Here is a 15331-nt window from a genome sequence, read left to right on the forward strand (position 1 = left end):
TTCTGCACGTACGTCGGTGCCGATGCTGACGCGGTGACAACCGAAGAGTTGTCAGATGCGGAAATTGTGCGCGCGGTGACGGGGGTGCATAATGATGACAGTGACGAATGTGTTGACACCCCGGAGCCTAACGAACCCGACGTACCGACGCCCGCGCAAGCGCTGGATGCGACAGACCTGCTGCGCCGCTTCTTTGGTGCTCATGATGACGGTGAGGACGGACTTGAAATAGCGGCTGCCGCTGAAAGAGCAGTCACCCGCTTGACGAAGAGTCGGCAAAAGTCTATCAAGGACTATTTTTCTTCGAAGTGATCTGCCAGCTGGTGTGCTGAACTTGGCGGAAATAAAGTGCATTGTTCTTTATTATTTTGCTAGTTTTTTGCCTTCCGACGGCCGTTTTTCTCTGCGCGGCGGGCTGCTGTGATATTCGGTGGTGAGTACATTCTCTCTTGCTGGCTAATTGTCGGTAGAAATGGATATTGGCTATAACAAACTAATGGTTATAACGAAGTAATTACGACTCCCCCTTCAACTTCGTTATAACTAGGTTTGACTGTATACGGTACCTGTAGTCCTTGTCGAACACCTTCAAGGCTGCTCAGCAGTTCTGAGAAGACGCAAAGAAGTTTATCAAAAGAGACCTTTTTGTGATTGACGCCCTGAAGTCGCTTCCAATGATAGAGGACGCCACTGGTTTGCTAAAGACGACATAATATATGCATGAAACTGCTGATATTCAGCTGCATAAAATAGCGTTTAACTGGCAAAACGTTTGACTCTCACTCTTGCCTTAGGACCACGCGAGATGTTTCCAACACCCCAACTTCAGAGCTGACCCATTGCCCACACAGAGAAGCCATGGCTTGCTTTGGGACGTATGTGACGTATGAACGTATGTCTATTTTTTCAAGCACCACTTCTACACAGACCGTATACTCGCAGAGTAGTGTTGTCAATGGTCAATAGCCCCTGCGACCTGATGGTTCTTTAGCTACAGTCACAGTGCAAGGAAAGCACTAACGTCTCAAGATGACTACAGAAGGCTATGAATGAGACACTCCTCTCTCAGAGGACAAGTGGTGACAGTGGAAGGGCTCGAAAACCTTACTCCATGCATTACACAACCTTCGAATCGCATGATTGTATGCATTGCAATAGACGCAGAGTGCTTTGTGAGCATGCAAGCGCCACTTTACATCAAGCATATAGCGTGGGAAGCAAAGACAAATAAAGGGCTTCTTGAAGTTACAAGCCATACTCATGTCTTTACTCGGCGTCTCTGAACATTCACCAATGCTGTACACGAAGCACAACTTCATGTCTTTTCGCATGTGTTTATGAAAGTCATAGAACCCTGCATGTGTTAAACAAAGATGAAAGCAAACACATTAGATTTGTTATCGGAAAGGCTAAACTGACCCCTAGCCACATCACACCATATTAAGGTTTGAGTTGTGTGCTGTAATGTTCGCAGTTGCAATGGCTGATTTCATCCTACAAGAGTTATTAAGACTTTCAGCTGGACTCTGTTGTATTCTACACAGACAGCAAGGTGGTATTAGAATATATATATTGAATAAGGCCAGGTGGCTTCTTGTGTATGTAGATAACAGTGTCCAAGGCATTTGAAAGAGCATGGAGCTGGAACAGTGAAAGAGCGCCTGAGCTGACGAAAACCCAGCAAGCAATGTCATGAGAATGGTCGCAGCGACACAGCTTATGGGCACAAACTGGTTCATGCCACCAGATTTTTTGGGGCATAACACAGATCCCACAAAGGATTTTGTCCTCGTGGATCTTGATCATGAAAAAAACTGAGGACTGGGACCAGCACATAGTTACCAATGGGCACGTAACAAACGTCCAGGATAAAATTACTTTACTGGGTTTTTAAGCTGGCAATCACTACATAGCACTGTCGCCAGTCCTCAGCAGGAAAACGAGCCCCAGCTGGAGGCAGGTGGTTTGCAGGTGCTATTGAGGTCCAAGACTGTCACAACTAAAACAGTGCACCAAGGTGCTTTCATTCAAAAGACACACTGTATTCATGAGAAGTCACTTCCTAGTCAAAATGGCTCCCTTCGAAAGCTTGACCCCTTTCTCTGCACATGCGGTTTGTTTCCTGTCGGCGGCTGCTTGTACAAAGGAGACATTCCAGTTGACAGAAGGAACTCTCTGATAATCCCAGGCTGGCACCATGTCTCGACACACCTTGTGGATCACTGTCGTGATTGCGTGCGACACTAAGGTAGACACTTTAATGGGGCGCAATTCGTATGACTAGTTTTTGGGTAATTGGAGGAGACAGGTGCATCTGCTCGGTCATGATGTTGCGTTTTACAAACGGCAGACCTTCCAAAAGACCGGCTGGGGTAGTCGGTCTTTTGGAAGGTCTGCCGGTCATGTCCCAACTGTGAAAATTTTGTCAGAGCTTGCAGAGAACTAAGAATTATTGCCAAGCGCCACGATCGTTCAGACACTGGCAACTTCTTTAGAGAAAGCGGCTGCACTTGGGGAGTTAACTCACCACATGCTTCTCATATGAGTCAGGAAGCGGATACTTGGCATCACACGCTACATTTTTGGCTCCATGCTCATTCAGAACTAGTACAATCACCTAATGCATGACTGGCTTGCTACCTTCATTACATAAGCGCTCTCCATCAGCAATGCCAGGCCCTCAGCCCTCCTATCATATGACCCAAAAGATACCCATATTCTCACTCCAGCAGCTTTTCATACAGAAAAACAATTCATCAGTTCACGTAGAAGCGAATGCTAGTAACCTGTACAAGTAGCGCTGGCAACAAGTGAACAGCCTTGCTAACAAGAAACACTGGCACATCACCTTCCTCTCAACTTAGCAGCAATGGCAAAGCCTCACCTACAGAAAGGGGACGTCTTTTTGTTTAGAGGTTAACCAGACTGCCCGCAGTGACTCGCCAGTAGGAGTTGTGACAGAAGTTCGCCCAGTCAAGATGGAATGGTGCGAAAGATAGTGGTCAAGGCAGTCACAAATGAGACTATGAAGACGTTCTCATATCTATGATCTGCAGTGGTGTTCAACTGGAGCCGACACCTCACATGGCAGCAACGGAAGCTGACACTAGTTCTACACACAGAGTGCACAGCTTATAGAAGCGCTGCCCGCTTTGCCACACTGAACAGTGCCGGGGCTCTGTGTGTGTGTGCATGAGAGTGCCTGTGAGCATTTAGTTTTCTGCGTGGCATCATTGTTGAGCAGCGGGGTGCCTTTGGTTGCTAATGGTTCCGGGAACTCCTCGCCATGTGTGGAGTGTCAGCATGGGTGAAGTCGCTGCTCCTCCTCCCCCACCTCCCAGTGCCAGAGTGCGAAGAAGACCCGGAGTTCTCGCTTCAGTTTACCTTTATCTGCCCAAGAATTAGCAACACTTTTTCACGGTAACAAGTGCTCTTTCAACTTGTTTACCTATTGCTGTTTATTCTTATAACCCAGTAACTTGTCAAAAGTTTTGATTTAAAGAAGTTGACAGCATTCAACTTGTTATCTGGCTGACAAGTCGCTCAACTTTTCTGATTACATTAGAATATGTCACAATGAGGCAAGCATGATTAATGATGAGTGAAAAATACTGTCTCACTGATTTTTTAGTCTGCGGTCCAATGTTCAAAAAAGTTTCGCTTGGATGTAATTATCAGCTTTATTTTGATAATTACTTTAACTCTGCGTCTTTTTTACACCACTTCCGAGAAGAATCAGTATCAGTAATGAAAAGGAAGTTAGAAATAGTCTGGGAAATCTAAGCGCCTGGATTCCCTGTGAAAGAACCGGAAGTAGTTGCAAAATACGGTAAAAATATGGGCAGTGTTCACAAAAAAAACTTTCTTCTCAACTTCTAAGAGATTAAAATGAAGTCAAAGAAGTGAACTTAAGGCACTTCCGACTTGAGATCGAAGAAGCACACTCATAACATCTACACTAAATGCAAGAAAGCGAAGAAGGCCATCACAAGAACTTCAGAATATACAGTCTCCAACGCCTTGAGAAAAGAAGGCATGCTGTTGAAGGGCCTGTGCTAAACCCACAATATAGCCTTAGGAACGAGAACAAGCCGAACCGTCCAGATGCAAGCTTGAAGGATGCAATGGTCATTCAAGGATATTATATATAGAATGTGAGATTCCACTATGCCTCCTCAAAGCAAGAAACTTTTTTTTAGATTTTATAACAGCAAACTGCTTGGCAGAAAGTGTTACCTTTGTGACGCATTATTTGTAGATGCTTTTTTTTGCAGACAACAGTAAAAAAGCTGCAAATAAAAAAAAAAGTGGAAACCACGTGACACAAATGCATCTGAGTGTCACCCACAGTTCTTGTGGCAAAAACAAATAAAAAAGTATTAAAAACCATACATTTTGCTCGCAGGCCCATGAACAAATTCATGCCTCTGAATCAGCCTCGCGTTATTCTCTGGGAACATGCTGGAGCTTTGATGGCGTCCGGCCACAATTTCTCTGCATAAACTGCAAGCCTGCACAGAAAAATAAGAAAAGAAAGTTTCTCTTTCACTTGATAATAAAACAGAAGGCTTGGCAACTGCCACATAAGATGTTGGAAGAACGGAAAAATTCATACAAAAGAATGCAATATCTTTCAGTGAGGACAGTACAGGGTACTCGCAGTAATCACGAAGAATGACACAAATCAAACATAACAGCATGTCATGTTTAGCAGAAAACTCATACAAGAGTCATTATGCAGTGTATTAGGCAATACCTGCTGCTATATTTGATGCAAGTGAACTGCCTTGTGCAACAGATTTGTAGAACAATCTATTCCCTTTCGAATCTACTTAAGCCTATCTGCGGTAGTGGCTGTAATATCTTGTCTTGAACTATCCCTTGGGCTTGACGAGAAAACACACCCTGCAAAAAGCAGACACTATTTTGTAGAACAATCTATTCCCTTTCGAATCTACTTAAGCCTATCTGCGGTAGTGGCTGTAATATCTTGTCTTGAACTATCCCTTGGGCTTGACGAGAAAACACACCCTGCAAAAAGCAGACACTATAATATTTCAACCAAATCTTGCAGTCGTGTGTGGTAGAGAGCATCCCAAAATGGAGCAAAAATACAAAGGCCTGCGCCCACTTTCTTCAGAGCTATCGGTGCCATATGCTTGACGTCAAACAGCAGATAGGACGCTCTTTGCAACTTTCACGACCTATAGGTGGCGCGGCTGTTCATCCAACATGGCAGTCATTGAGATGATCGCCCTAAGAGGAACGGTACCAGAAAGTACACCGTTGGCAAAGAGTGCAAAATCTCCGTGTTTCGGTGGCCCTTCGATTTATGTTTTTGAGAAAGTAGAGGAGCACTAACTTAAGGTATGTCCCCACCTTTTTGTAATTTTTTTTTAATTTTGACCATTACGATATTATTTTAAAATGGGCTTATAAAGGATCTTTTTAAATGATGTTCATATGCAGAAAAGGGTGAAAAAAATCAGAATTGGATTTGTTATTGACAAAACATTGCCCAAACTTGGCTTTTACGCGAACAGTCATAACTTGAGAACGGAGCGCCGGAATTATAAAGTTTTTGGCACAAAGGTAGCCAACTCATGGTACTGTGCAATGAACTAGGATCTTTGCCATTTGACTATTGGGAATCAAGTTACAGTAAAAATACCAAGGAAAACAAAAAAATGGTGTTTTTTCCCTGCAATGCTTCAACTAAAGCATTTTTACATAAAAACGTACCAATCGTTTTTATTGATCCTAGTTCATTGCACAGTTTAGTAATAAAGGAACGAACATACAAAGTTTCATTGAAAAAGATTTATTGGTCATGAAGTTACAACTGCTGGTGTAACAAAAGCTGGTGTAACAAAAAAGTGCAAAAAATCAAGTTTTGAGCAACACGAGTTTAAAGTTTTTCAATGCTTGTACAACAGGATGATGGCGCCCTACACAGTTAAAATTCACCAGGCACATAGGTAGGGCCCTCCTTAGATGCCATGAGCTCTTTTTTAGCTTTTTGTTGCTGCCAGTCTTTTCTTCCGGTGTTGTCTTGCTTCGCCAGTCGACCGACGCTGGGCCTTCCTTACACGGTGCTGGTCCCTAGTGTAGCATGCTACGATAGTGTAGTGGCCAGGTTCGATGCCTGCTTCTTTCAAAATAGCCAGTACCCTTCTGTTACCATCATTGAAGTGGCACACAGCATCGTATAAATCAAAAAGTAGGATGGGCAGGCTCACGTGAACGTCTTTGGGAACCCGTAGCCAAATCATACCGTTGAAGCACTCGTTGGCGTTTTGGGTTTTCCCGTGCAGGCACTTCTTCAAAAGCTCATCCGTGCAAAGGTCAGCGTACATAGGCTTCACTTTGTTAAGTACCTCATTAGATAGGCCTCCCTTGTGCTTGTAGTATCCACTTCCCAGTGCGTTCCGTCGGTTAAAACCACACCGACTCTCAGGGCCAAGAGGGCACAAACCATGCCTTGGAGTTTCATCTGTGGAACTGCAATGGAACAGGCTCGCTAATGTGGCTTGCTTCATTGCCTGCAAGTCTCCCACATTTGTTCTGATGGCAATACCATGATAGTTCTGCAGCCTGTCAATTAGAACATCTGTTAATTTTCCTTTCCCTCCAAGTCCGCGAACAGTCTTTTTGAGCTTTCGTAGGCGGCATCCTACACGCTTCTGCACGTGCCCGATACACTCAAGTCTGCGCACACTATTTGGCCCATATATGTCCTTTATGGCCGCATGGCTCTTGGAGTCGCCATCTTCATAGAAGTCTACATATTTCAAACCACGACTTCTTTCTGCACGCTCAAACATCCGGTGGAGACCTACTGCCTCCATACCACCAGCACTACCGGTATAGTTGGCTTGGCACTGAGTATGGTTTGCCTTCCACTCCAGAAATTCAGCACTTGTGGGGCTCAACTTGCTTTTCGAATGACATGCCCTGCATTTGCTTGACATGCCTTCTACATCAATAATTTTCCCAGTATCAATCGATATCAAAGACACGCAGCCATTCAATGAGGAATGCCCTCGCCTTTGCCACGTACCGTCACCTGGCACACCACATTCAGCACTTCGCACAACACAACGCACTTCAGTAGCGGCATTCATCATTGATTTAGATGCAAAATTCTCCGCAGCTTTACAAAGCTTTGCAGATATCTTTTGGTAGGCAGAATGCCAGACGGCGGCATGTTCATGACTTTCGCAAGTGTCACAGCTCCAGAATACCCCTTGCCTAGCTGACGCATTGCGTATACCAGACGCAGGTTGTTCTCAATAGAACTTCCTGTCTTCTTTGATGATTCAAACGAGCGTACATATACGCATGCACCACGCACAACAGCATATGAGAAGGATATTCCATGCTGGGAGCACTCCTCCAGGCTCAGCGAGGTGTTCTTGCATTCCGGGCAGGCGAGCATTGCAAAAACAGATGAAAGAATCTCCATAACAATAATCCTATTACCCTGCAGTAAAGGGTCTGGCATCGGCACTTCACAGTTGTCGTCCAAGTTCGCAAGCTTCGCAGCACTCGCGGATACATCCCCGTCCACATGGCCGACGGTCGGAGCATTCACAGTGTGTCGATTGCCAATGAACTTTTGTTTCAGCCGTCTTTTTACCCTGAACTTCACCATACCTGCTTACAAAAACGTTCAGCCTATATTTGTACTACTGCTACTAAAGATATCACGAGTAAAAAATACAAACTACGCAGAATTAACAGCAGCAGCATGAAGCGCGCGCAAAGTAAACAACAGAGACTCTCGTAGCTTGACGCGTCCCCCTTACGGATATTTAGTGCAATGTTTGAAAAAACAAAGACTTCTAGGTTGTCTTTAAACAAGTTTATAGTTATCAAACCAATACATAACAGAAAAATTACAACATTTGCCACTGATGTTCGCTAACTTATCAGTTTCTGTTAGCACACAACACTAGTTTCGGTTTCGCAACCGTTCACCACATGTTCGAAAATTGGCTATAACTTCGGAACTAAATAAGATAGAAACATAATTCTTTCGGCAAAATATTTTTGAATGATTGGGGATTCTTGGAATATAAAAATTAAAAAATGCGTTTAAAAAAAAAATTCGTATTCAAAGGTGGTGACATACCTTAAGTAAATAAATGCAGTGTAGCACGTTGGGCAAGCAAACATGCACAAAATTGTAAATAAGGCAGTCTACGATCTTAACATTGCTAGCTGTACGTAATCGCGTGCAATGCCTGGTGTCATGTCGGAAAAATATTATCATGGGAGCCTCAGTACAAATTTCTCAGTAATGCCAGCAACATTTTCCGAGATGCGCTTTATCTTACAGTATTGCTTGCATTGCATTCTGTGCGAAGTTTGTACAGCTCAACTAAAATCTCCAATTAGAATAAGCAGACGAAAAAAAAAATTTTTTTAATACCGAAGCACAAGCACCAACTGAGGTATGTCATATTACCGGCAATATTAATTCAGAGTGTTTTCATGAATGAAAGAACAACAAAAGAATATCAAGAGAATGAATTCGGCAAGCAACGAATTCGAAACTAGTGGTAATATGCACTGTGTTTAAGAAGTAACGTGCCTGTTACTACTACTTTATGTTTCGGTGTTTGAGAAGTACAAAAGATAGCATGGTGCGGGGCAGTCCTACAAAAAAAAAAAAAAAACACCATCAGCATGTAAGACCGAACACGAATTGCTGCAGATGTGAAGGTCATGGAGGCACTTCGCCAACTCTTCAGATGTGTAATGATGTGACAGACGTTTTAAAACCAGTCCATTCATTCTATTATAGAGGTGGAAGGCATTCCTAGTTTATTTCTGGTACTCTTTGCCCAGCAACTATGTTGAGCAAAAGAACTAAGCGCTAGAATAGCAAACCTGGAAATTGTTGCACTCGTACACAAAATGGGTGCTGCATACATACACGGGCCTTAGTTATTGCCTGCTACATTTAATTGACTTATATTTGAGGTTTAAGGTCCCAAAACCACCATATGATTGAGAGATGCCGTAGTGGAGGGCTTTGGAAATTTCGACCACTTGGGGTTCTTTAACGTGCACCCAAATCTGAGCACATGGGCCTAGAGCATTTTCACCTCCACTGAAAATCTAGCTGCTGCAGCCGGGATTCAATCCCGTGACCTGAGGGTGCCTGCTAAAATTAACCCTCTTAACCAGTCATAGCTATTTGGGATGCCAATTTGAACAGGTGGCTAACTTTTCCTCACGGTGTACATAGGCTGGGAGCATTGAGGCTCGCAGTGAAATCGGTTGGCTTTTTCTTTTTTTGCAAACTTTTCCTTTAACTTGAGAAACTCAAAGGCTCACAGTAATATTAAGGCCGTTGACAACGTTGCAAAACGATTACAAACGCGGGAAAACAAGCAGCAACATATGCTGTTTGAAGCAGGTCCAAAACTTCAATCATCTCATCAGAACTTCCAGCTGCCACAGCTCAGCGGCACCACGGTACCTGGAAGTTGCAAATCAGTTAAGCCGAAAGGAACTAAGAGCAGTTTTTGAAGCAACCTTGCCAGGTTTAAACATGTGCAACAATTTGGCTATCATTTTTAGGCCGGTAGCACAAAACATACCTCCTGGCTATCTTTTGACTTCACTCCCCCCATTTTCGCGAAACTATAAATATGTGCCGTCAACCTAGTCATGAGGAGGTGCTACAAAAAAAAAAAAAAATGGCAGCCATGGTGCGTTTCTAGCTTAGAAAATTTGATTCTGAACTTTTATAGCACAATCGGTACTGCACTCGACTGAAGAATTGAAGGTGCTCCACACCAAAAGAGCTCCAAACTCGATTGATTGATTGATTGATTCGTGGGGTTTAACGCCCCAAAACCACCATATGATTATGAGAGACGCTCTAGTGGAGGGCTCCGGAAATTTCGACCACCTGGGGTTCTTTAACGTGCACCCAAATCTGAGCACACTAAAGAGCTCCCAACTCAAAAGCACTAAACATCAGTAGGGTCTGGTGATGAGATTTTCTGAATTCTGATAATTCAGCTAAAACTGCTAGTCAGAAAATTGAACTGCCCGTACTCCATCAACCTGAAAAGAACAAGATTGTGCAAGTAGGTGCTATTTTTTTCCTTAAATATCCACAATGGCAATTTTCAGCCGAACGACACCATATTCTTGTTACTGAAACGCTGTTACTGTACTTATTATCGTCATGAACACACCCCCCAACTTGGTCCTCAAAAAAAGAAAAAAATTTTAATCCACCTACTTATTTTATTTGGGTATGATAACTAATGCCATTGACGATCAAAACTATATATATCTATACATTAAATCAAGCCATTATATTACAAAATAATGATGCAATAGAAGTCAAAACATAGTTTAGCAATCATGCTAAACAGTTGCGAGCAGCACGAGCTCGGACGACGTCAATCAAAATTTAAAAATCGTGCCTTTTGCAGCAGAGCGCCATCTGTCAAATGCAGAAGAAACTTCTTTGCTTATAGCGCCATGCAAGCACAGTGGCAAGAAAACAAAGCGCATGGCCTCCGCAATAGCGGGCGTGCGGTGTAGAAACATGCCACCATAAAGTGCATGCCATGCACTCATCATCTCGGAGGCCATGCAACGCGCAACCGCACCGATGGTGTGTTGTGCTCCTGCAATATTTATGCGCCGCCATCCAACACTGTATTTTTGTTGTCAGGTTTGTCATAGCGAACTTAGTTGGATACCTGCTGCGCAGGGCACATTCGGCTGGTCACAGAGGTAACATTAATATTTTGTTTTATTTATTTATTTATTTACTTTACCTTCAAGGCCAAGGGCATTACAGAGGGGAGTATGGGTTCATGTAGGGGGAGCAATACAACAAAGAAATAAAGTACAGCAGCAACAACAACTAAATATATACACTTAAAATCTGTTACATTGTTAATAATGCAGTGCAGAAGCGATCATTATCTTGAATGCCAGCAATTGGTCCGGGAACCTGGTTCCATTGGTTCAATGTACAAGGAATGAATGACTGAAAACAAGTATTAGTGAGGCACGTCATAATGCCTCCTTTGTGAGGGTGGTCAGTGCGGGACGAAACATACGGCGGTGGGGAATTGAGAGCTGGGCGTAGAATAGAGTTGTGGTAATAAATTTTATGGAACAAGGAAAGCCTACTGTGTTTGCGATGGGTAGCCAGATGAGGTAACTGCAAGAAATTTTTCATGAATGTAACACCATCTGTTCTGCTGTAATTGTGAAGAATGAAACGAGCGGCATTGTTCTAGACTAGTTCTAATGATTTAATGAAAGTTTCAGAGCTGGGATCCTAAATTAAAGCTGCATATACCAGTTTTGACCTAACTAATGTTTTGTATAAAAGTGTTTTCAGTGAGACCGGTGCGGAACGAAAGTTGCGGCATAAGTAGCCTAACATGCGATTAGCGCTGTTAAGTAAATTCTCAACATGCAAAGACCAGGTTAGATTATCACAAATATTGACACCTAAGTAACGATAAGTTGTAACGTTTTCGAGCGGCGTGTTATTTAGATAGTAAGCAGGGGAAGAAAGCGTGGACCGCGAAACATGCAAAACCTTGCATTTAGTAGTGTTAAGTTACATTTGCCATTTCAAGCACCCATTGGATATGGCAGCGATATCATTTTCCAATATGTTAGTATCATTAACATTTTTTATTTCACGAGAAATAACACAGTCATCAGCAAATAGGCGGATGTTAGAGGAAACACAATATGGCAAATCATTAATACAAATAAGAAAAAGAAGAGGACCAAGAACGAAACCTTAGGGCACACCAGGTAAAACAGGACTAAGTGAAGATTCATGGTCATTGTACAATACAAACTGTGAAGGGTTAAGAAGAAACTGCTCTAACCAGGCGAAAAGATTGTGATCAAGGTTTAGTTTGCTAAGCTTGAAAAGTGGGAGTTTATGGCTTACCTTATCGAAAGCTTTAGCGAAGTCTAGAAAAATGCAATCGACACGTGAACGACGATCCAAAATGACATGAAGTTGATAGGTAAAGGTTAGCAACTGTCTCACATGAAAATGTTTTGCGAAAACCATGTTATGCACACGAAAAAAAATGAGTTAGAATCAAGAAACCTTGCAAGATGAGAAAACAATACATGTTCTAGAATTTCACATGGGACACTTGTCAATGAGATGGAGCGATAATTATAAGGAGACTCTTTGCTTCCAGATTTGTGCAGAGGAACCACCTTCACGACCTTCCAGTCGAACGGTAATTCACGAGTATCCAGTAACTATTGATAAAGTTTAGACAATATTATTGATGAGTAAGTAAGAGTGCTTTTAAAAAACTTTGTAGTGATTAGATCGCATCCGGGACTACAAGAAGGTTTTAATTATTCAATTATTTTAGCAATGCCGGTTGAATAAATCATAATGGGATCCATTGGTAAATAGTTAGAGGAGGCTTCTCTGGGCAATAAAAATAAAAAAACCGACAAAGTTCCGGTTGAAAATGTCATTTAACACATGAGGACACTCGGCATCAGGGACAACACAACCACTACAATCAACTAGGCGAATAGAATTATCTTTGGTAGGTCTGACAACATGCCGAAATTTCTTTGGGCAAGTGATAAGCATAGAAGGTAAAGTGTGCTGAAGGAATTTAAATTTAGCGCTTTTTAGTGCGCTTATACGAGAGTTAGCAACTTTATGTGAAGTAATATGATTTTCGGAGGGAAACTGCTTCGTTGCCCAATAGAGCCATTTTTTGCGATTGGACAGTTTCTTAAGGTTAATGTTAAACCACGGCGGGTTAAGGTTTGAAGACAGCTTGCGTAAAGGAACGTATTTGTTTATCAGTTCATGAATTTTTAATTTGAACAAATTCCAATTTACATCGGCCGTGCAGTTATCGAATTTGTTCAAGAAAAGGCTAAGAAATCTGGACAGTTCTTTGTTAATGGCATCGAAGTTAGCTTTATTGTAATCCTGAATCAGCTTAGTGATATGAGCCGATTTTGATACCGTAATGTTAATATCTAACGAAAGTAGCAAAGGGTCACCTATGCCAGGTAGGTAAAAAGCATATAACACAAGCTCCGGATGAGTAGTTAGAAAAAGATCAAGAGTATTAGCTCTTTCATGAGTAATTCTTGTTGGTTGAGTTACCATCTGCGACAAGGAAAATATATAACAAAGATCGAGAAATTCCTTGCCCTCGGAAGAATAAGCGAGAGATAAAGGAGGGTCATGAGACCAGCATATACTCGGGAAATTGAAATCGCCTGAGAGCAAAATAGGTGTGGATGGGTGTTGCGTAAAGACATGGTGAAGTGCATCATGTAGCTCGAATACAAAGCTAGACGGATAGGAGGATAGGAGGGCGTACAGTAACACACACCAAATACAAATTTGTGATGGCCAATCTCTACGCATGACCACACGGCTTCTAGTTCTTTTTGAAAATGAGTAGCAGTTCTTAATTGAATATGGAGTTCTTAATTGCAAGCATGACACTACCCCCTTAGTGTTGGGTACGATTCGTCGTGTACAAACTATGGGGGTAAATACAGTATTCAGCGGAATAATCCTTGGTGCATGGTAGTGATAGTGACTATGGCGGCCTCAGGGTCAAGCTGCACATGCTTTGACACGCTGGCGGTGTGATTGCCGGTGATAGACACCCCAGGACCCAAGAATTGCGAAGTTTGGCGCAATATAAGAGGATTTTGTCAAGTACGTGTAAATTCAATTCTGTGAACTCTGACAGAAGGATATATATGTACTAGGATCTGTATGTACAGGAAAGTGAATTAAGGAACAGAATGTTAAAAAAAGTCCAATCACATAAAACAACACAAAATTCCTCCTCACCCAGTATATCTCCTCGTGGGGCGTCAGTGAGCAAGGCCAAGGAATAACAGTCAAGGCCACTGCAGGCATCACCGGATCCAGGTACAAAAGAAGATTTCGCACGTGACACACACGGATGCATGCGTCCCGCACAGTGTCTGGCTCTGCACAGGGACAAACCAAGTGCCACTTCATTGAGTGACACTAATACTACAGCCACTGCACTCAGCTAATAACAGTGCGCAGTTTGTTCCCCAACACCTACACACCACTACTTTCTTTACCTTTCACTCATCAAAAAATTAGAAAACCAAATTAATATGCCTGCAACAAATACTGTGCATTCACAGTTGTGCTCCCGGCAGCGATGATTTCATGACATTGCTTCACCAAATCTCGGAGGAGTGCATGCCGATGCGGCACGTAAAATGCGTTTTCGAGCTACTCCTGCAGCAATAGCCCCTGTGTGAATGATGTGGAAACAGACAAGCACCACATCTGACGGCTTCTAAAAGGAAGGCAGCTGAAAGCATTAACGTTCTTGGAAGACAGCCCTGCGGAAGGGCCAAAACACTTTGCCGCAGTACGACAAAGCTATGTGATGAAGCATAACGAGAGTGCAAAGGAGCCCTGGGGTACATGGGAGTTGTGGGAAGGAGGTTTAGCAGCTTCAATTTCTCATTCTGTTCTTTCTCTTCAACCCGTTCAGGTTCCATTACCTTTCGGCACGGACACCCAGGAGCCAGAATTGATTGTTATACTGAGAATATGGCATGCGGGCAGTGCTGTAAGCTGGTTTATTTCCACATGAAAACATACGGAAGTTGACAATAAAGCAGCTTCTCATTGTTATAACAGATATATTGTTAAACATAGCATCCTTATAAGCGGGTTCAACAGTTATACAATTTTATGCGGCACAGAATAATTTACACTGTTGCTTCTCATCAATTGGTGAAATATGTAGCATAATGACAATATCTTCGAGAGGGGGCAATCCTAAAAAGATCCATAAACTCTACCTTTCCTAAAGTAACAGTGGAACTGTTCAATTCACACGTAACCAGCATAGGGCTCAGACAAGAGATAGGTGACAAAACACTGCAGTACTAGCATAATTTTTCGCCATAGATGGTTTTGGAATGCAAAGCATCTCTCTGTGTAGTGCAGGCACTTTCAGCCGCCCTCTATGTGTCTCTGCATATCTACCCATCTAAGTATCTATCTTGCCACCTACGTCTAGATGCTCTTGTGATCACCCCCTTAACTTGGGGCAAACCAAAATCAGTGTGCAAGGGTCCGATGCTTTGATGAATATGGTATGCTTGTGCAAATGATGGATTTCAGGTTCGAAGCGAATATTTCGAATCGAAATCGAATGGTATGTATCGCATATAAAAACAAAATGAGAATATTTATCATCAGTATTTTTTTAAACTGAAATAGGGGCTCTATGCAAATGCCTTTTTTTTTTTATTCACAGGA

General features: G+C 42.6%; 1 protein-coding gene across 1 annotated transcript in view; it reads right to left on the reverse strand.

Annotated features, from left to right (window-relative positions):
* Nucleotides 1-3847: 3847 nt before the first annotated feature.
* LOC142790713 (uncharacterized) overlaps nt 3848-15331 on the reverse strand; it is a 110925-nt gene continuing 99441 nt past the window's right edge. Inside the window, exons 11-12 of the mRNA XM_075885332.1 lie at nt 13868-14010; nt 3848-4511 (exon numbers count right to left, since the gene is read on the reverse strand). The gene's annotated coding sequence lies outside the window, so the exon portion shown is untranslated. The remainder of the gene's footprint in view (nt 4512-13867; nt 14011-15331) is intronic.

Source organism: Rhipicephalus microplus, unplaced genomic scaffold, assembly GCF_043290135.1.
Source record: "Rhipicephalus microplus isolate Deutch F79 unplaced genomic scaffold, USDA_Rmic scaffold_121, whole genome shotgun sequence".
NCBI lineage: Eukaryota > Metazoa > Arthropoda > Arachnida > Ixodida > Ixodidae > Rhipicephalus > Rhipicephalus microplus.